We start from the raw sequence: 679 nt of genomic DNA, 5'->3' as shown, positions 1-679 counted from the left end.
CTCTCGCCCCACGTATCATCTCGGTCCCAAAAGTATGATTCGTTCAAACAAGTCTCTACCTCTGTTCTACAAACCACTTGTTGTTCTTCAATACGGGCCTTGTTATTTTCCACCGGGAAGGATTGCAAGGGCACGCGCTCAACGACTGCAAGGGGAAAAAATTGCAACGCTGCAAGAGACCAGGAGCGACCGGAGAGGATGACGCAATAGAACAGGAACGTGAGCTATGAGATGGATGGTGAGCTTGAGATGACGAAGTGATGATGTAATGAGTGATGAGCGTGTGGTGAGGATGTGATGAGCGTGTGATCAAGGTGTAATGAGAATGTGATGAAGATGTAATGAGGTGAAGATGTAATGAGGGTGTAATGAGAGTATGATGAGGGAGTGATGAGGGTGTAATGAAAGTATGATGAGGGTGTGATGAGGATGTAATGAGGGTTTGATGAGGTGTGGTGCTCGTGATGGTGACGAGTGTAGCGCCAGAGTGATGACGGAAGGGCGTGCGAGGGCGAAAAGGAGGGTTTGCGTCGGGAGTGGCGAGGGGGTGGGCGGTGCGTGGACGGCGCGTGGGCGTGTCCGGGAGATGCAGTGTTCTTTGAAGGGCGTGATCAGCTTCGAATCAGGTCGTGGCAGCCCCCGTGAGGTGCCTGCCAGCTGACGGATTAGAACAACCCCT

Source organism: Penaeus monodon, chromosome 19, assembly GCF_015228065.2.
Source record: "Penaeus monodon isolate SGIC_2016 chromosome 19, NSTDA_Pmon_1, whole genome shotgun sequence".
Lineage (NCBI taxonomy): Eukaryota > Metazoa > Arthropoda > Malacostraca > Decapoda > Penaeidae > Penaeus > Penaeus monodon.
The sequence above is the reverse complement of the archived record's forward strand: the minus strand, read 5'-3'. Positions refer to the sequence as shown.